General features: G+C 47.4%; 1 long non-coding RNA gene across 1 annotated transcript; it reads right to left on the bottom strand.

The window, feature by feature from the left end:
• Positions 1–12,273: 12,273 nt before the first annotated feature.
• LOC122460764 lies at positions 12,274–19,603 on the bottom strand. The gene is made up of 2 exons (XR_006282256.1): positions 17,334–19,603; positions 12,274–12,768 (listed from the first exon to the last, which is right to left on the bottom strand). It is a non-coding gene; the product is annotated as an uncharacterized LOC122460764 (long non-coding RNA).
• Positions 19,604–21,069: the final 1,466 nt, after the last annotated feature.

Raw genomic sequence — 21,069 nt, forward strand, 5'->3', positions numbered from 1 at the left:
TAATAATGGGCTCTTCATTCTAGCAGAGAAAGGTCTAACACAATCCAATGGCTGGAAGTTGAAGCTAGAAAAACTTGGACTGGAAATAAGGCGTAGATTTTTAACAGTGAGAGTAATTAACCATTGGAACAATTTCCCCAGGGTCGTGGTGGATTCTCCATCACTGATAATTTCTAAATCAAGACTGGATGTTTCTTCTAAAGATCTGCTCTAGGAATTATTTGGGGGCAATTCTCCAGCCTGTGTTACACAGGAAATCAGACGAGATGATCACAATGGTCCCTTTTGGCCTTGGAATGCATGAATCCATTATGTAAATCAGATACCATGAAAAGAGGTTCACAGTCCATAGGTCATTTCCTTTGTCTCTTTTCTGGAAAGCCGCATAGTCTATAAAGGGATGCCTGTTTCTATAGAAGTGCGTTGTAATAGACAAAATAGTGTAATTGATAAGGAATATACATAAATGTACTGTAATTGGTAAGATTAATAATGGACAAGGAACATCTGGTGTAGCAGATGTGTTCTGAAATCAATGTAACAGCTAACCAGTAATCTACTGATTAATGTCTAAGCCTTAAGAGCTAATTGTGATTGCAAATTTTCCCAGTGATAATTAAGTAATTACAGCTGTCATTGGCTTATTGATTCAAAATCAAATCAAATCATGAGAAAGGATTGTCTTTGTTCTACACCAGTATATAAGGGGACATAATTTTAGGAGCTAGCTGGAAGAATCCAATGCTGCTAAACTGTTGTCCAGACCAGTTTAGTATAGTTCTCTGAAAACATCTATTTAGAGTGCAGCGGCAGTCAAAAAAGCTAACAGAATGTTAGGAATCATTAGGGAAAGGATAGATAATAAAACTGAAAAGATCGTATTGCCTCTATATAAATCCATGGTACGCCCACACCTTGAATACTGCATGCAGTGCTAGTCGCCCCATCCCAAAACGTATATTAGAATGGGAAAAGGTCCAGAGAAGGAAAACAAGAATGATTATGGGTACGGAACAGCTTGCATTTGAGGAGAGATTAAAAAGATGGGGATCTTAGAAAAAAGAAGAGTAGGGGAATATGGTAGAGGTCTATAAAATCATGACTGGTGTGGAGAAAGTGAATAGCAAAGTGTTATTTATCCCTTCACGTAACACAAGTATTAGGGGTCACCCAATCAAATTAATAGGCACCAGGTTTAAAACAAACAAAAGGAAGTACTTCTTCACACAACACACAGTCAACCAGTGGAACTCCTTGCCAGAGGATGTTGTGAAGGCCAAAGTATAACTGGGCTAAAACAAATTAGATAAGTTCATGGAGGATAGGTCCATCAGTGGCTATTAGCCAAGATGATCAGGGATACAACCCCATGCTCTGGGTGTCCCTAAGCCTCCAACTGCCAGCAACTGGGACTGGACAACAGGGGATGAATTGCTTGAAATTGCCCTGTTCTGTTCGTTCCCTCTGAAGCATCTGGCACCGGCCAAGTCAGAAGACAGGATACTAGGCTAGCTGGATCATGGATCTGACCCAGTATGACCATTCTTATGTATACTTTTCCTTTCTGTATTCTGCTGTTTAATTTTTGACTAATAATCTCTGATTAAATAATCCCAATTGAGCCAATTATTTGACATCTTTTCTAGTTATTGTTATTTAAATTCAAACATGCAACACTGTTTGTTTAAGAATTCCTCAGCCATCAAGATCTTTTAGAAAAGGCAGGAAAGAGGCCTGAAAGAATTAAAAAAACCCCAAAAGTCTAATTGCGGGGTTTCTTAAGACTTTCTAAATAGCCCGAGGAAAGTCAGTATTTGCAGCCTTGCACCAGAATGTACCACTGGTGTAGATTGAAGAGACTTCCCTTTTTCCCTGTCTGTGAATGGGTGAATTGAAGTATAGATGTCAAATATTAAGATATTATACTATTTTCCCCGATACAGTAGAGGGAAAAATAGGGAACTCGATGGAATAAACTACTGTGATTAAATAAAGTTATATGGGGAAAAGGGAAGTCGACTGTAAGTAGGCTTGGCAGAATAGGAGTTTTTAAAAATAATTTTGAAGGATTTTTGGTGATTTTTATCAATTTGAGTTTTCACTATTGCGAGGGTTTTTTGGGGGAGGGTCAGACAACAGCGGGGGTCAGACAGTAATTATATAAAGACAGTAGATGCTAAGATGCAAAAAGTTAAAGCTTTTTAACTGTTAAAAGAGAAATGGTCAACATCATATGTCAAAATGTGCAAAGTCAATCGCCTTAAATCAGGTTTCAGAGTAGCAGCCGTGTTAGTCTGTATTCGCAAAAAGAAAAGGAGTACTTGTGGCACCTTAGAGACTAACAAATTTATTTGAGCATAAGCTTTCGTGAGCTACAGCTCACTTCATCGGATGCATTTGGTGGAAAATACAGAGGAGAGATTTATATACACACACACAGAGAACATGAAACAATGGGTTTATCATACACACTGTAAGGAGAGTGATCACTTAAGATAAGCCATCACCAGCAGCAGGGGGGGGGAAAGGAGGAAAACCTTTCATGGTGACAAGCAAGGTAGGCAATTTCCAGCAGTTAAAAAGAATATCTGAGGAACAGTGGGGGGTGGGGTGGAGGGGAGAAATACCATGGGGAAATAGTTTTACTTTGTGTAATGACTCATCCATTCCCAGTCTCTATTCAAGCCTAAATTAATTGTATCCAGTTTGCAAATTAATTCCAATTCAGCAGTCTCCCGTTGGAGTCTGTTTTTGAAGTTTTTTTGTTGAAGGATAGCCACTTTCAGGTCTGTAATCGTGTGACTGGAGAGATTGAAGTCTTCTCCGACTGGTTTTTGAATGTTATAATTCTTGACGTCTGATTTGTGTCCATTTATTCTTTTATGTCAAGACTGTCCAGTTTGACCAATGTACATGGCAGAGGGGCATTGCTGGCACATGATGGCATATATCACATTGGTAGATGCGCAGGTGAACGAGCCTCTGATAGTGTGGCTGATGTGATTAGGCCCTGTGATGGTGTCCCCTGAATAGATATGTGGACAGAGTTGGCAACGGGCTTTGTTGCAAGGATAGGTTCCTGGGTTAGTGGTTCTGTTGTGTGGTTGCTGGTGAGTATTTACTTCAGATTGGGGGGCTGTCTGTAAGCAAGGCCTGGCCTGTCTCCCAAGATCTGTGAGAGTGATGGGTCGTCCTTCAGGATAGGTTGTAGATCCTTGATGATGCGTTGGAGAGGTTTTAGTTGGGGGCTGAAGGTGATGGCTAGTGGCGTTCTGTTATTTTCTTTGTTGGGCCTGTCCTATAGTAGGTGACTTCTGGGTACTCTTCTGGCTCTGTCAATCTGTTTCTTCACTTCAGCAGGTGGGTATTGTAGTTGTAGGAATGCATGATAGAGATCTTGTAGGTGTTTGTCTCTGTCTGAGGGGTTGGAGCAAATGCGGTTATATCGTAGAGCTTGGCTGTAGACAATGGATCGTGTGGTGTGATCTGGATGAAAGCTGGAGGCATGTAGGTAGGAATAGCGGTCAGTAGGTTTCCGATATAGGGTGGTGTTTATGTGACCATCGCTTATTAGCACTGTAGTGTCCAGGAAGTAGATCTCTTGTGTGGACTGGTCCAGGCTGAGGTTGATGGTGGAATGGAAATTGTTGAAATCCTCGTGGAATTCCTCAAGGGCTCCTTTTCCATGGGTCCAGATGATGAAGATGTCATCAATGTAGTGCAAGTAGAGTAGGGGCATTAGGAGACGAGAGCTGAGGAAGCGTTGTTCTAAGTCAGCCATAAAAATGTTGGCATACTGTGGGGCCATGCGGGTACCCATCGCAGTGCCGCTGATTTGAAGGTATACATTGTCCCCAAATGTGAAATAGTTATGGGTGAGGACAAAGTCACAAAGTTCAGCCACCAGGTTAGCCGTGACATTATCGGGGATACTGTTCCTGACGGCTTGTAGTCCATCTTTGTGTGGAATGTTGGTGTAGAGGCTTCTACATCCATAGTGGCTAGGATGGTGTTTTTAGGAAGATCACCAATGGATTGTAGTTTCCTCAGGAAGTCAGTGGTGTCTCGAAGATAGCTGGGAGTGCTGGTAACGTAGGGCCTGAGGAGGGAGTCTACATAGCCAGACAATCCTGCTGTCAGGGTGCCAATGCCTGAGATGATGGGGCTTCCAGGATTTTCAGGTTTATGGATCTTAGGTAGCAGATAGAATACCCCAGGTCGGGGTTCTAGGGGTGTGTCTGTGCGGATTTGTTCTTGTGCTTTTTCAGGGAGTTTCTTGAGCAAATGCTGTAGTTTCTTTTGGTAACTCTCAGTGGAATCAGAGGGTAATGGCTTGTAGAAAGTGGTGTTGGAGAGCTGCCTAGTAGCCTCTTGTTCATATTCCGGCACTGCGATGGGTACCCACATGGTCCCACAGTATGCCAACATTTTTATGGCTGACTTAGAACAACGCTTCCTCAGCTCTCGTCTCCTAATGCCCCTACTCTACTTGCACTACATTGATGACATCTTCATCATCTGGACCCATGGAAAAGAAGCCCTTGAGGAATTCCACCAGGATTTCAACAATTTCCATCCCACCATCAACCTCAGCCTGGACCAGTCCACACAAGAGATCCACTTCCTGGAAACTACGGTGCTAATACGTGATGGTCACATAAACACCACCCTATATCGGAAACCTACTGACCACTATTCCTACCTACATGCCTTTAGCTTCCATCCAGACCACACCACACGATCCATTGTCTACAGCCAAGCTCTACGATATAACCGCATTTGCTCCAACCCCTCAGACAGAGACAAACACCTACAAGATCTCTATCAAGCATTCTTACAACTACAATACCCACCTGCTGAAGTGAAGAAACAGATTGACAGAGCCAGAAGAGTACCCAGAAGTCACCTACTACAGGACAGGCCCAACAAAGAAAATAACAGAATGTCACTCGCCATCACCTTCAGCCCACAACTAAAACCTCTCCAACGCATCATCAAGGATCTACAACCTATCCTGAAGGACGACCCATCACTCTCACAGATCTTGGGAGACAGGCCAGTCCTTGCTTACAGACAGCCCCCCAATCTGAAGTAAATACTCACCAGCAACCACACACCACACAACAGAACCACTAACCCAGGAACCTATCCTTGTAACAAAGCCCGTTGCCAACTCTGTCCACATATCTATTCAGGGGACACTATCATAGGGCCTAATCACATCAGCCACACTATCAGAGGCTCGTTCACCTGCGCATCAACCAATGTGATATATGCCATCATGTGCCAGCAATGCCCCTCTGCCATGTATATTAGTCAAACTGGACAGTCTCTACGTAAAAGAATAAATGGACACAAATCAGACGTCAAGAATTATAACATTCAAAAACCAGTTGGAGAACACTTCAATCTCTCTGGTCACTCGATTACAGACCTAAGAGTGGCTATCCTTCAACAAAAAAACTTCAAAAACAGACTCCAACGGGAGACTGCTGAATTGGAATTAATTTGCAAACTGGATACAATTAATTTAGGCTTGAATAGAGACTGGGAATGGATGAGTCATTACACAAAGTAAAACTATTTCCCCATGTTATTTCTCCCCCCCAGCCCACCCCTCACTGTTCCTCAGATATTCTTGTTAACTGCTGGAAATAGCCTACCTTGCTTGTCACCATGAAAGGTTTTCCTCCTTTCCCCCCCCTGCTGCTGGTGATGGCTTATCTTAAGTGATCACTCTCCTTACAGTGTGTATGATAAACCCATTGTTTCATGTTCTCTGTGTGTGTATATCAATCTCCCCTCTGTATTTTCTACCAAATGCATCCAATGAAGTGAGCTGTAGCTCACGAAATCTTATGCTCAAATAAATTTGTTAGTCTCTAAGGTGCCACAAGTACTCCTAGCCTTAAATCAAACTCTGATAAATTCTTGGGCAGGAATTTTCTTATTTTGCCTCTTTATAAATGTCGATGATTATGGATGGAAATACGTTTCCACCGGTTTGTGCGTGTAGGGTGAAATTGACGTTTACCCACATTTACTGATAATAATCTAGTACTTTCAAACCTATTTATATCCTGTCTCTGCTTTGGGTTGGGGAAGGGATGGCTGGATGGGGCAATGGCTCCCTCTTGTGTCTCGTAGATGGAGTCTCTCCTCAGTGCTCTAGCCAGGATTTTGGTTAGTTTGGCTTTCTGATATCGTCCTATCGTTCCGTTGAAACGGTTCCTTCTCCTGTGCAATCTCAGCCTTTCTGCACTGCATTTCATCTGCCGTCACGTTACCCACTTATCTGCATCTTTTAGCCTGGAGCCCTTCACAGTCCTCCCACACCAAAATAATTTGGTAGCGTCAGTAAATTTCCCCTCTCACGGTTCCCCCTGTAATCCTGGGCCATTAATAAAATATTGAACAGTCCTGATCCTATCTGTGATCACTGGGACCCCTGTTAGCCCCTTCCCAAACTCACCCCATGCTAACACACTTTGCTGAGACCACAAAACTGGTCAGCAGGGGAGAGTTTGTAGAGCTAAGGCCAGAAGGGACCATTAGATCTAGTCTAGATTAAACTGGAGAAATTCACCCAGTTCCCCCTGAACTGAGCCCAGTAACTTGTGGATGGCTAAAGCAACTTCCAGAAACCACTAAGCAGCTGCTTATTCTGGTGTTGGTCTCTGTCAGTCTTTCCTGTGGCAGCTGTTTCATAATTAAAAATTCATTGGGCCAGCTACAGAAAGAGCAATTGACTCCCTAGCTCAGTGGCCAGGGCACCTCCCAGGCTGGAGTCCCTGCTCTGTTGATTATTTCATTAGCCTGGTGATTAGGGGATGCAGGTGGGGTATCAGAGACCTGGGTTTAAGTCTCTGCTGTGACAAAGATTTGAAAACTGGTCTCCAGCCTCCTACATGCCCTAATTCCTTGGGTATGCAGAGATCACTCTTTCTAGCTGGTCTTCGGTGAGCAAGCGCTGACCTGGTTTGGGCACTTTAACTCCAGGAGAGGGATCAAAGCAGAGATAGAGCAACGGGAATTAGGTGCCTGAATAAAACCTTTGAGGTTTTGGCTCAGCCCTGCCCCTTTCCTCTGTATTTCACTCCTGGCTAGTTTAGGGGGCTCCCTGCCCAGCTTCCTGGTTTCTGTGCCCCTCCCTCTTTCACAGGTGCCCCGTTTTCCCCATGCATTGTAGGGGGAGCCTGGGGGCCGGACTCAGAGCTGAGGATTCCACTGGGCTGGTGTGTTAATGTGGACAGAAATTAACAGAAAGTCCAAGGTGTTAATGTGACCCTGTCACCATACAATACTAAACAGCTGACCTCGGTGATCTCATCCTGCTTCCACAACCACTATTAACAATCTTTATAACCTCTGATTAAGGATACAGAAAAAGTCTCCTAGTTAGGACGTGCACCTGGGTTGTGGCATACCAAGAGATGGCTCTGTATTACCATCTGTAATGCAGATGGTGCCTTTAAGGGCTGAGCTTCCCAGACAGAGTCCAGGACACAGAATAAAGCCAGGGCCAGGGCCAGGGCCAGGGCTAGGGCAAGGCAGGGCTACCCTAATACTGCTAATAGTGTGCAAGTAAAATGTGTTCCCCATCTGGGCTGGGCTACCATAATCCTACTAATAAAAGTGCATGTCCTAATAGAGCCCATTCTTGGGTGGGTCCCCTCCAGCTGCTTCCATAATACTGCAAATAATTTAATAACTCGCATGACATAATGGGTCCCCATCTCATTTGGCTACCATAATCCTACTAATAAATGTGCCTTTATCATGGGGGCCCAGTCTCAGTCAGGGTCCCCTCCTGCTGCTACCATAATACTGCTAATCATGTGCATGTCATAATGGGTCCCCTTCCTAATGGGGCTACCATAATCCTACTAATAGATGTGTACTTCATCATAGGGCCCAATCTCCTGCTGCTCCTATAATACTGCTAATAACATGCATACCATAATGAGGTCCCCATCTTGGGTAGGCTACCGTATTCCTAGTACTAAATGTGCACATCACCTTGGGGCCCAATTGCCAGCTGCTACCGTAGAACTGTTAATAATGTGTAACCCACGTGTTTTACACTACAACATTTGATGTTTAAGTCCAAAGAAAAGGGAGAGAAGTGAGATGGATTTTAGCTGGAATCCTCAGCAGACGTAGCTAGAAAGGCCCAGCAACATCCAGAACTAGGGTGTCGCTGCTTTTGGACATGCCCAGTCACTGGTTCTCAAGTTGGACAGGAAGTTTCCATTAAGGGCAAGCAGCCTTGCAGCCCTCTCCCTCTGAGAGCTGAGCCAATCAGAGTGCAGGGCCAGGGTGGGAGATTATAAACATAGCAGTTAAAGGCCACTCTGAAGAAGTGAAGAAACAGATTGACAGAGCCAGAAGAGTACCCAGAAGTCACCTACTATAGGACAGGCCCAACAAAGAAAATAACAGAACGCCACTAGCCATCATCTTCAGCCCCCAACTAAAACCTCTCCAACGCATCATCAAGGATCTACAACCTATCCTGAAGGACGACCCATCACTCTCACAGATCTTGGGAGACAGGCCAGTCCTTGCTTACAGACAGCCCCCCAATTTGAAGCAAATACTCACCAGCAACCACACACCACACAACAGAACCACTAACCCAGGAACCTATCCTTGCAACAAAGCCCGTTGCCAACTCTGTCCACATATCTATTCAGGGGACACCATCACAGGGCCTAATCACATCAGCCACACTATCAGAGGCTCGTTCACCTGCACATCTACCAATGTGATATATGCCATCATGTGCCAGCAATGCCCCTCTGCCATGTACATTGGCCAAACTGGACAGTCTCTACGTAAAAGAATGAATGGACACAAATCAGACGTCAAGAATTATAACATTCAAAAACCAGTTGGAGAACACTTCAATCTCTCTGGTCACTCGATTACAGACCTGAAAGTGGCTATCCTTCAACAAAAAAACTTCAAAAACAGACTCCAACGGGAGACTGCTGAATTGGAATTAATTTGCAAACTGGATACAATTAATTTAGGCTTGAATAGAGACTGGGAATGGATGAGTCATTACACAAAGTAAAACTATTTCCCCATGTTATTTCTCCCCCCCAGCCCACCCCTCACTGTTCCTCAGATATTCTTTTTAACTGCTGGAAATAGCCTACCTTGCTTGTCACCATGAAAGGTTTTCCTCCTTTCCCCCCCTGCTGCTGGTGATGGCTTATCTTAAGTGATCACTCTCCTTACAGTGTGTATGATAAACCCATTGTTTCATGTTCTCTGTGTGTGTATATCAATCTCCCCAGTGTATTTTCCACCAAATGCATCCGATGAAGTGAGCTGTAGCTCATGAAAGCTTATGCTCTAATAAATTTGTTAGTCTCTAAGGTGCCACAAGTACTCCTTTTCTTTTTGCGAATACAGACTAACACGGCTGCTACTCTGAAATCTGCAGATTCTGCAGCTGATTGATTCAAGAGCAATGGGGGTGTCTGCTGGGAGGACTGATCCCAGCACCTGGCCTGCTTTGGATCAAGGTAAATGCTATTCCAGCTTTACCTACTAGGGAATCCCTCCATTAAGATCATGTTTGATTCCCCATAGGGTGCTCTGTGGACACGGAGGGGGAGCTGGGAGGTGATGGATCTTGTGGAGTTTGCACTGAACTCTCAGCTCCCTGCTTCAAACTGGGATTCTGTCTCTGTTAGAGAGAGATCAGGGCAGAGCTGTGCGAGGGATTTGCAAATCCTCATTGGCCCCTGCTGGGAGTATGGGGGTGAAGACAGGGGCCTACAGAGCGACAGCTGTGTAGAAATGCAAGGAAGGGGCGTTTCCTATGCTGATTCCAGTGCCTGCACCACTCATGACCCATAAATTTCTTCTCTCCCCAGAAAGTCAGGTGCCCAATCAGTTGCCAACCCAGGGTCTGGAACCCAGCCCAGACTGACGTGGTTTGGAGCAGATCAGAGACGCTGTCAGTCTCCCCAAGCCTGGCAGAGCTGTGGGTGTGTGGGAGCCCTGGGCTGGGCTGGTAGGGGGCTGTGAGTTGGGAGTGAGGGGCACTGGCAGAGCTGGGGGCATGGGAGAGCCTAGGGGGCTATGAGTTGGGAGTGAGGGGCAGTGGCAGAGCGGCGGGGGGGGGGGGCTGGGATAGCAGGGGGATGAGTCAGGATTGTGTCCCATTCCTCTCCCCACTCCCAAAGTGAGACCCTCCACACACTTTCTCTTCCTCCCCAGGCAGACCTTCAGGGGCACCCGGGATTTCTGGTAAGTGGAGGGCAGGGCAGGGGAGCTCACCTATAGCTGTGACTTCACAGCAATTGTTCCCCCCCCCACCCCTCCCAAGCCTACAGCTGTGCCCCTGACAGCACCGAACTCCAGCGCTGACCTCCTGGGCAACCCTGCGCTCCCCACTGGCCATAGCTCCCCCTGCGTCAGTCAGCACTGCTGCAGCCTGCCTCCCTTGTGCAAGCCCCCCCTGCCATGCCGCCCCCTGCATGTCCGTGGTTCCTTGCCGCACAGCTCTCCATCGCCCCTGCCCCTCCCCCCATGCAGAGGGATCAGACCCCCCCCCCCACAGGGCTGCAACAGGCCCATGTTCAACCATCCAGTTTTCTAGGGGATCCTTTTAAAATTAACATCCCCTTCCCCCTGCTGGGGGGGGGGGGAACAACTAAATCCCTCTCCGTCCTGGGTGGTCTCAACCGTCAGAGCGCCCCGCAGACCACTCAGCTCTCCCAGGCCTGTGGCCCCAAACACCAGCTGCAGGATTTCAGCTCTACCCTTGCCCCCTGGAGGGGATCCAGCTGGAAACAGGCCCCCGGCTCAGACTCCAGCTCGCCAAAGACTTGCCCCTTCCCTCCTGCGGACAGACCGTTCCACTGAGGTTCGCGGCTGAGGGTTCGGCTGCCCTGAACCCCGCCCTCTGGGCGCCTTTGGGCCGGGCCTGTTGCTCTTCGGTCACACTGCGAGGGGGACCACGTTTCATCCCTCCCGACCGGCAAATGCGAAGTGAGTTTTAACCTGAACGTTTGCCCTGGTGCTGTGAGCGTCCCTCAGGAGGATGAGGGCAGCTGGTTCATTGAAGCGGGGCGGGTCGCAGCCAGTGTCTCCTGCTGTGACAGGTAATTTACTAGTCATAGAAGAAGTGACTTGACCTGGGGGCTCTGACACTGCAGGTCTGTGCTCTCACCAGTACGCTGCTGGCAACTCCGCATTGGCTCTGTCTCACTCCCTCCTGTTGGAGCTGTTCTGCTTTGTACAAATCATTAAATGTCCAAGGGACGGGGACCTGGTTCTGTCATATCCCAGGTGAATGTGCTACTCACAGGGCCATGGAGTCTTACTCCTTCTCCGCCCCAATGAATATTTCATAGCCTTATAGAATATCAGGGTTGGAAGAGATCTCAGAAGGTCATCTAGTCCCAGAGGTGAAAGTAAGCTGGTATGGCGTACGGGCAAGAGCCAGTGCACCATACCAGGGATGATCGGCTTCCCCAGGTGCAATTTAAAGGGTCTGCTGGAGCCGCCGGCCCTTTAAATTGCTGCCAGAGCCCTGCTGCCGGAGCTCTGGGGAAACGGCGGCAGGGCTCCGGGGATAATTTAAAGGGCCCAGGGCTCCAGCCGCCGCTACTGCCCAGGGCCCTTTAAACCGCTGCCAGAGCCCCCGGCTGCTGCTGTTACCCCGGGGAGGGGGAAGAAGGTCCCTTGCCGGAACAGGGTGACCCAGGCCTGGCTCTGACCTCCCCCAGCCCCACCCCTTCCGCCCGAGACCCTGCCCCTTCCAGAGGCCAGAGCCGGCCCCAGCCCAGCCCCGTATGGGTAAGTCCCTAGACTTACTTTCACCCCGGTCTAGTCCAATACCCTGCTCAAAGCAGGACCAACCCCAACTAAATCATCCCAGCCATTTACCTCATTATACAACATAGAACAGGTTCAACAGGGATGACCAAGACAACTCCAGCCCAGAAGAGCCATGGGGTTAGCCCAGTCACCTAGCATGTGGGAGCACCAGGTTCAATTCTCAGCTGTGCTTGATTTTCAGCAGGAATTCTAACCCTGATCTTCCGCACCTCAACTTGGAAGATCTGGATATATATATATATATATATATATTTTTTTTTTTAAAAAATAATTTTGACAATTAATATTGCTGTTTGTTTTTAAGCATTTTTTCCTATTTTTATCCAGTTAAATGTTCACATTTCTGGGGAATCATGGCGGGGTTGGACGGTAGGAGAGGGTCGAACAATAATTATTTAATGACAGTTGAGGTTAAGGTTCAAAGAGTTAAAACTTTATAACTCTTCAAACAAAATTATCAACATCCCATGTCAAAACGTACAAAGTAACCAGCCTTAAATCAAGCCCTAATAAGCTTTCATGCAACGTTTGTCTGTAAATTTTAATGAGCATCGATGGAAATATATTTTTGTCGGTTTGTGTGCGTATGGCGAAATCGCTATTTACTGACAGAAGTCTCATCCTTCCAAGCCTACTCATACCACAGGGGAGTGCCTTAACCCCTTGGACATTCGCACCATGTTCCAACCTGCTGTCCTTTCTCCTACGTGTGCGCAGGAAACTCCTGTGGGGCCACGCCGGTGAGGTAGGCAGGGGAATGCCTAGTTTGAGAATCCCCCTTCAGGGGCACAGGAGAGGGCTCCGAACTCTGGGTCAGCATCAGCAGCTGGGCGTTGATTTAGTTGGGGGTTGGTCCTGCTTTGAGCAGGGGGTTGGACTAGATGACCTCCTGAGGTCCCTTCCAACCTGCTCTTCTATGATTCTATGATCTTAGCCAAGGCATCAGCAAATCCAGCTCCTTTTCCTTAATTTTAGGGCCCCTGTCTAGGTTCTGTCCATGCACGGTGCCCCCTTTGCCATCCGAAGGGGCTGCATGTGTGTAGCTCAAGGGCGATGTACGGGCTTTAAGGAGGTACAGAGCAGAGGAAACACTGACCCGCACACACATGTATAATTAACCCTAAAACTATTCAGGCGGCTCGTCGGATCAGACAGGGAACTGTGACCCTGAGAGCTGCTTTTATGCCAACTGACTGAGGGTGCGCTCAACACCCTGCTGTCAGAATATTTACCCAAGCAGCGTCTTGCAAGGTGTCATATAAAAACTGACACACTGGGCACAAACATCCCTGTGTATGAAATATGTGTGCATTGGGTATAAAGAGTTTGGCATGTGTGCTGGAAAGCTGTTCTTAAAATACGTTGTGGAGGCAGGGGACAAACAATCTTGCCCTAGACAAAGGAATGTGGATTAAATGACATGGATCAAGAAAAATCAGCATGGCTGGATTTACAAGCACAGGACAATAGAAGGACATTGGCATCTAAGATAAACAAAGTGAGCAAGCCACTCGAGAAAGCCTATGGACCTGAGGCCGAAGAAGGGCCGTAGAGCCTGCACCCCGAAGAAGCAGCAGCCGGGGAGAGGAATTCCATCTTGGTTACTTTTCAGGGAATTCATGTCAAAGGCTTTCTGGAGTAGAGAAAGGGAAGAATGGGGGAATCCTCGGGTATCCATCACTTCAGGGACAAAAAAGGCCAGGGCTCTTGGAGTCTGAGGAAGGGGGATCCTGCAGCCAGGCGGGTTGGAGATGCTGCGAGCTGACTGCAGGTGAGAGATTGTCCGAGACCAGTATCCTAAGCTGGAAAGGTTTAGCTGTTAGAAAGCATGTTGTTTGTGTTTTATCTGTAACCATTTCTGTGACTATTGCTCCTACTTAGGCCAGGGCTACATCACAGACCTCTCTCAGTATAACTTTGTTGCTCAAGGGTGTGAAACCCCCCCAAGCAATGTAGTTACACAACCAATCCCCTGGGTAGACAACGTCATGTCTGTGGAAGAACTGTACCGATTGACATAGCTACCGTCTCTCAGGGATGTGGGCTAACTATGCCGATGGGAGAAGCGGTCATAGAATCATTGAATATCAGGGTTGGAAGGGACCTCAGGAGGTCATCTAGTCCAACCCCCTGCTCAAAGCAGGACCACTCTCCAATTTTTGCCCCAGATCCCTAAATGGCCCCCTCAAGGATTGAACTCACAACTCTGGGTTTAGTAGGCCAACGCTCAAACCACTGAGCTATCCCTCCCCCGGTGTAGTAGTGTTGTGCATGAAGACAAGCCCTTAGTATCACTTACATCTATGTTCTTGATTAAGAAAGTTATGCTTAGTTTTCCTCTTACTCATCTCAACGCTGAGCGGTAAAGTCAAGAGTGAGCCCTCAGCTGGGCTGGTGTGGGTGTACTGGCTCTTTGGGGAGAGCGGATTTAGTAATTGGTGTGTCCATGAGAGGGACTGACCGCTGCAGAGAAGCGTCTCTGGGGAACTGGATTCGCTGAATGGTGCCTGCCAGGTGAGGGTGAGACTTGCTGAGTTTGAAGAGGTTTGCTGGTGAGGCGGACGGACTGGTGCGGCTGGGAGCTGACACATGGTCTGAGCTCCAGGAAAGTTCTCTTTGGCTGAGGCAAAGGGTGTGACGCCTTTTCCAGGTGCCAGCTCATGCCAGCGCCCCAAGCCACTTCATTTGTGTGTTAGCCTAGATCAAAGTAATTGTTAAAGTATAAGTGTGTATTTGGTGTATAAACTTCATGAAAACCAGTGGGTTGTTACTTGCATTGTTCTCACTTATCTATATTCCGTTATAATGTAGTAGCAAACATTTACCTGGTGTATATCCCCGTAACTAAATAACCCATCAAGTGAGAAAGAAGCCTTGTGGAATGCAAAAGAACGTTAACAGAAAATTTCAAAGCAAGTGGTCTTTGTGTGTGGTGATCGGAGGTCAAAGACTCTACATGCATTTCTCATTCTCTGTCAGCAAAGGAAAAGCCCACATAGATAGTGACACTGTCAGCTTGTTTTCTGTTAGAAGAAGCTAGAAGTATGGATTCAAGGAAGAATCCTGGATCTCTGGACTGTTTGGACTCTTACAGGGAAGTGTACCCAATGCAAAGCTGAGATCCCCCGGGACAATCTAAGTACCCTGCAAAGACTTTTGGGGAAACTGGTGGTTTATTACATCATGGCCACCATTGGGAGTTACCCGCTTGAACCTCTCGGTAAGTCTCACTTTGTGCGGCTGGGAGCTGATACACAGTCTGAGCTCCAGCAAAGTTCTCTTGTGTGGAGGCAGAGGGTTGCGTCACGTCGGGGAAGTGCAGGCAAATCAACCTCAGGTGCCAAGTCAGTGCACAGAAAGCGCGTTAATCCCCCCGCCCTGCAAATGAAAAACCCACTTGACTGCTGAGTCAGAGCATGGGGGTGAGTGGGTGGGGGGGGAGGGGCAACACGCTTCTGTGAGTGTCCCTGTGTCAATGCCCTGTGAAGAGCGCGCCATGTGTGCATCTGGACATCAGGGCAGATTTCCAGGGCTCTGATGTATAGAGGGTGAGCGAGTGTCTCCCTTCGCTGCCTAGAGGTTTCCCCAGTGTCCAGGCTCAGCTTGTGCAAGTCCCAGCGAGGCGGCTGGGATTCGATCGCAGCAGGAGGGGATAGTGTGGGGACAGGGACAGGCAGGGGTGGACTGTTCTAAGTTTTCTAAGCTGGTGCGCCACTCCTATGACAATGGGTGTAGCTGCAGTGCCAGAGCTGAGGTTGCATTGCAGATTTCCTTTGGACAGGGGAGAGTGTGATGAATATCGTCCTTGAATGAACATAAAGAGAAACTAGACACTTACAAAGAAGGCCAGGTATGGAAGACAGCATGACCAGTGTTGTGAAAGTGGCAAGGAAATTGATTTCCCTGCTCTGTGTCAATGCTACCTCAGCCGTCACCAAACCAGGTGTTTGTGTCTAACTATATATCAGTGGAAGACTAGCATGATCAGCAAAGAGACCCCTTGTAGGAAATAATGGGCCAGCTGTCTGTTTAGCAGTCTGTTTGGCTTGTTGCATTGGGGAAGGTTGCATCATTTTCACTTGTGCAACTAGCTTGTTGGAGCTTAAATAAAACATGAGCAGTTAGGGTGACCAGATAGCAAGTGTAAAAAGATTGGGATGGGGGTGGAGGTAATAGGTGCCTATATAAGAAAAAAAACCCCAAATCGGTACTGTCCCTATAAAATTGGGACATCTGGTCACCCTATGAGCACTTGAAATAGTACCAAACATAGAATCATTGAAATGTAGGGCAGAAAGGGACCTTGAGAGGTCATCTAGTCCATCCCCCGTGCTCCGGCAGGGCCACATAAACCTGGACCAGCCCTGACAGCATGGGTGGCGGGTGAACTGCCGGCTGGGGGAGGCTAGCTCCTGGCCGTTCTCCCCGACCCCACCCCACGGCCCTGCCCCTCTTCCCCTGCCGGAGCCCAGAGCTCTCCCTGGGCAGCCAGGTGGCATGTGGCCCCCCTGACCCCAAGTGCAGGGCGGATGGGTGATGTGCTGTCCTCCTAGTGCCCCCCCTACCCCAGTGCCTCCAGCCTCCCCACCCCAAGTGCTGGGCGGCATGGCCCCAGCAGCCCCAGCCCCCCACAAGTCCCGGGGGGGGGGGAAGGGCAGGCAGGATGGGGCTTTGCGGAGGAGCATGGGTGGGGCCACGCGGGGCTGTTTGGGGAGGCACAGCCTTCCCCAGCCTATTGGACGTGCCACCCATGCCTGACAGGTGCTTGTCCAGCCTATTCTTAAAAACCTCCACTGACGGGGACTCTCTTGGAAACCTGGTCCAGAGCTTCACTCATAAGTTTTTCCTAATATCTAACCTACATTTTCTTGCAGCAGATTAAGCCAATTCCCTGCTGTCCTACTGTCCGTGGACATGCAGAACAACTAACTGATCACTGTCCTCTTGATAACCACCTATTTCATAGCTGCAGACAGTTATCCGGTCCCTCCGCAGCCTTCTCGTCTCTAGATTGAACATGCCCAGCTCTTTCAACCTTTCCTCATAGGTCCTGGTTTTCCAACCCTCGGATGGTGTTTGGGGCTCTCCTCTGCACTCTGACCAGTTTGTCCACATCTTTCCTAAAGCGTGGGGTCCAGGACTAGAACGAGCCCTCCAGCTGAACTCTCCCCAGAGCTGAACAGAGTGGGACAATTAGCTCTTGTGTCTTACATACACCATGCTGGGCAGTGGACTCCAGAATATTAGCCCTTTTCTGCAAATGCAGCATGTTGTTGGCTCAGATTCAATTTGTGATCTGCACCAACCCCAGGCTTTAGCATTCCCTTGGGAGGCGGGAATTGGCCTGCTAACCCCAGGGTTGTGAGTTCAATCCTTGAGGGGGCCATTTAGCAATCTGGGCAAAAATTGGGGATTGGCCCTGCTTTGAGCAGGGGGTTGGACCAGATGACCTCCCTGAGGTCCCTTCCAACCCTGAGATTCTATGATCCTTTTCTGTGATATTCAACATGTGTTTTTGCAACTGGTTTGACAGGATGTCCCTGGTATCTCTGACAGATCCGCAGCAGGAACTGAGTTCCTGAGTAGAAAACAATTAGTGGTGTGTGAAAAGGGGAAGGAGAGGGAGTTTCTGCTCTGTGGTTTGCCCCATAGATGAACCTTGTTCCTTAGAGGTCACTGAACTTTACTGTATCAGCTACCAAAAGGGAAGCTTTTTGCTCCTTCCTGACTGCGTTTGCAGCTGTTTTACAACTGCACTAGGAAATGCCCGTGTGCTGTCCCCAGCTGCTCTGGTCCCCAGCTGAACTGTCCTTTCAGAAGGGCTGTTTGTTTCCATGGCCAGAGTTGATTTCTTCTAAAATTACTTTTCCTGTTTGGTTGCAGCTATGAGTCACCCTGGCCAGGCGTCTTCAGCTGCGTGTCGAACTTCTTCCTGTCAGTGAGCGAAGAGGGGAATGGCAAAGTTAGAAATTCACTTTTCTTTGTTCTAAATCATGATCTATTCAAAAATGGAGCCTGCTACTCCTGATTTTAGCCCCTCTTATTGGCTGTGTAAAAGCGTCAGGGTACCCACAACGGTGACTGACGTCAGGCGATGGTACTGTACTTAGATGCTCCTCCCCTGCCTCCGTTGTTTATGTCCCAACACTCACCCTCCAACCAAAGTGAATTGGAATGTCTACTGAAGTCTCCTTCCATGTCTAATATATTTTGTCCTCTGCACCATCCAAACTCCTGGCCTTATGGGCAAATTCCTCCCTCCATTTCCCCATGCATATTTCTCTAGCATCTGGGCCAGCTAGCTGTCCTGTGTGCTGCAGACTGGATGTTCTCTGTCCTCTCTTCACTCCCTTCTCCCTTTCCTCTTCCCATTGACATCAGTGGGGTCACTCCAGATTTACACTGGAGTTACTGAGATCAGAATCTGGCCCTGCTCCATTGGCATCAGTGGAGTCACTCTGGATTTACATCTGGGGTCATGGAAAGGAGAACCTGGTTCCTCATCTCCTGTCTGAAGTTAACCTGGCCAGCCTTTTTCTGTATCCTCATATCTTAGCTGTCCTCCCTCACTTATTTCTCCTCTTCTGCTATAGATAGCCTTGCTCACCCTTTCTACCTTTCCTTTTAAGGGTTGCTCCTGGAACTGGATTTGGGAGAGAGCTTCTCTGCTGGTTTTATTTCCTATTTGAATCAGGGATCCTACCATGGAAACCCTTGTTTGGAGCTAAGGTCACTTAAGCGCAAAACCCGCCCATGCAATTCCAGGGATTAAAAAAGGAAATGTCTAGTTAAAGGATGCATTGTTAACTTAACTTACCATAACACCCATACGTCACGTTAAGCTATTGCCACCTGGGTGCACTGCCAGAACAAACTCCCATGAACGATCAACAGATGAAAAGAGACAATGCACACATCGCATTCTGCTAGCTCGCATTCCAATGCAAAACCTGAACTCTGTCTCCAGCAACGTTATGTCTCCAGCAATGTTAACACGCATTTATTTTTGACACCTCTGCCCTGGTTAGGTGTAGGATATGTTGTGAGAGTCTGGACTTGATGTTTGGAACTAGAAGCAAGTGGGGGTGCTAGGATTCCTCTGAGATCTTCTTCTACTCAGGTTATCTAGAACACCTCATCCAGTTCTGGGAGAATGCTCCGTCCAGTTCTCTGGGGTCCAAAAACTCAGTTCAACTCCAGCTTGTCACTGAGGCTACTTTATTAGGTGGCAGGGGTTAGGTACAGGGTGATAACATAGTTCCAAATCATGTCTCTCAATCCACAGTTTATTGACATTTTTGCTAGTTACTACTTCTTGAATCCAGTTGGTTTGGACATCATATTGCTCATGTAAGGACCAGTCACTCTGCAGATGGTGGAAGGACCAACTGCTTGTGTCCTCACCTTGTGACACCGAAGACAGAAAATATCATATTGCCTCCATATAAATCCATGGTACACCCACATCTTGAATATTACATGCAGATTTGGTTGCCGCATCTCAAAAAAATGTATTAGACTTGGAAAAGGTTCGGAAAAGGGCAACAAAAATTATTAGGGGTAAGGAACAGCTGCTGTCAAGGCTGATTCCCCACTCTAGCGCTCCGAGTGCAGAAGGTTGGGGGCTCGCAAGGATTCTAAAAATTAATACTGGCCACTCCAGGCTTGTATTAAACTCCCAAGGTTACAGTTTCTCTCTGACCTTGGATGGGTAGATGCTGCCACCACCCAAATGCAAAAACCCCCCTTGAAACCAGAAAGGCACACTTGGGAATTCCTTCCTGTGGGGTACCCTCAAGCCCTTTCACCCCTGCTCCGGGGAAGAGCTGAGAAAGAAAAACAAAGGAAATCAGCTGTTGCCACCAGCTAATGAAAAAACATATGCACAAACCTCTTCGGACATCAAAAATCCAATTCTGTTCTTAACAAAGATAAATTTTATTAAAAACAAAAAGAAAAAAAATACATCTGGAACTTAGGCTTTTTGCTAGATCTTAAAAAAAAACAGTTACAAAAATTAAGCATCAAGATCGCTCTCTTGAGGTTCAGCTTAAAGGTTACAAGCAAAACAAAAGCAGCTGGAGTTAATACAGAGAAGTTGCAATGAAAACTAAAAGAAATAACCCTATTTAGGGTCACATCTTCTTAGGCATTCCCTGATTTACTTACATTTCTGGGGTTCAGTTTAGGTAGGATCTGATGGTTTTTCGTACCTGGCTTAAAGCTTCTCACAACATAACTGCTCCCTGTTCCCCTCTTTCCTGGAGAATCACAACACACAGACAAAGGGAAGGTTTTTTCCCCCCATTTTAAAAAGTTCTAGCCCTCCTATTGGCTCTTTTGGTCAGGTGCCCACTATTTTGGTCAGGGCTTGTTAACCCTTTACAGGTAAAGCAAGTAGAGAATAGCTACTAAGAGGAATTTTATAGCTAACTGGCTGGCTGGATGTCCATAAAAGGGAGCTACCCCCTTTCCCTTTCATTTATCACTGCTGCCATATGAGGAGAGATTAATAAGAGTGCGACGTTTCAGCTTGGAAAAGAGACGACTAAGGGGGATATGATAGAAGTCTATAAAATCATGACAGGTGTGGAGAAAGTAAAGAAGGCAGTGTTATTTACTCCTTCACATAACACAAGAACTAGTGGCCACCAAATGAAATGAATAGGCAGCAGATTTAAAACAAACCAAAGGAAGTATTTCTTCACACAATGCACAGTCAACCTGTGGAACTCTTTGCCAGAGGATGTTGTGAAGGCCAAGACTATAACAGTGTTCAAAAGAGCTAGATACGCTCATGGAGGATAGGTCCATCAATGGCCTCTCTTTGCCAGGAATGGGCAACAGAGGATGGATCACTTGATGATTACCTGTTCTGTTCATTTCCTCTGTGGCACCTGGCACTGGCCACTGTTGGAAGAAAGGATATTGGCCTAGATGGATCATTGGTCTAACCCAGTATGGCTGTTCTTATGTATATTTTAGGCATATCTGTTCAGGCTGGTCCCAGTTATCGCAAGTAGCTGGAAAACACCGTCTCCAGCACACAGCCTCTCACACCCTTGTTTACAGTTTAACCTTGTGCTCAAATCAAGCTATCCTCAAGTTTACTCATGCCTACAATGGGATGTGTGGGGGCCATCTCGTATCTTTCCTCCACCCACCCACCCCTGTTCCCACTCATCCCAACTTTCTCACATAGTCCCC

This window comes from Dermochelys coriacea, chromosome 6 (assembly GCF_009764565.3).
Source record: "Dermochelys coriacea isolate rDerCor1 chromosome 6, rDerCor1.pri.v4, whole genome shotgun sequence".
In the NCBI taxonomy this organism is placed as follows: domain Eukaryota; kingdom Metazoa; phylum Chordata; order Testudines; family Dermochelyidae; genus Dermochelys; species Dermochelys coriacea.